The sequence below is a fragment of the Chrysochloris asiatica genome, unplaced genomic scaffold (assembly GCF_000296735.1).
Source record: "Chrysochloris asiatica unplaced genomic scaffold, ChrAsi1.0 scaffold00498, whole genome shotgun sequence".
Taxonomy (NCBI): domain Eukaryota; kingdom Metazoa; phylum Chordata; class Mammalia; order Afrosoricida; family Chrysochloridae; genus Chrysochloris; species Chrysochloris asiatica.
In genome coordinates this window covers 916934-917688 of record NW_006409016.1, presented here as the reverse complement: position 1 = coordinate 917688, position 755 = coordinate 916934, and the positions used below count along the sequence as shown (strand labels likewise).

The window sequence follows — 755 nt, the reverse complement described above, 5'->3', positions numbered from 1 at the left end:
GAGATGGGGGCATGGAGAGGGGGAGCGGCTGAGGACTCTAGATTCATCAACTAAGAAGGGAAGGACTAAGAACTGGTGGCCAGGAGCAGACTTGCAGAATGTGCCCTTTGGAGATGTAAATTATTATATTTGCCTGAGTAGGTGTTTTTGTTTGTGTGTTTTTAAAAAAAGCTAAAGTGGATAGAGAGAAATACTTTTAACTGATGGTATATGGAGGGGATTTTAATCGATGTAATGAAACAAGTTATATGAATTGTTGAATGTGAAACTGATGATGTGCCCTGTAAACTTTCACTCAATCCACAATAAAAAACCTTAAATTAAAAAAAAAAAAGAAGGCAATGTAATGACACACAAAACTCTGAAAGAAAGAATAAAAAAAGCCAACCAAGAATCAACATACCCAGCAAAATTTCCCCTCAAATATGACATTGAAATCAGGACTTACCAGATAAACAGAAATTAAATGAATTTGTAGTAACTTGTCCTGGTGTGGCATGGTAGGATAAACACTGGATCACAAGTTAGGTTTGAATTGCAAGGTTAGCCATTCAAATTCACCAGTAGCTCCTTGGAAACCCTACATAGTGTTGCTATGAGTTAGAATTGACTCGACAGCACTTAACACCAAGAACATCAGATTAAATTTATAAAGATATCCAGATATAGAAGTATTTAAAGTAAAACAAAGCTATAACATTGGAAATACAGGACCAGAGATATCAATTTATAATGATAACAACTGCAAAGCAAAA

General features: G+C 35.2%; 1 pseudogene; it reads left to right on the top strand.

Moving 5' to 3' along the window:
* The window catches only part of LOC102816095, a 4615-nt pseudogene extending 4433 nt beyond the window's left edge, over window positions 1–182 (top strand).
* Window positions 183–755: the final 573 nt, after the last annotated feature.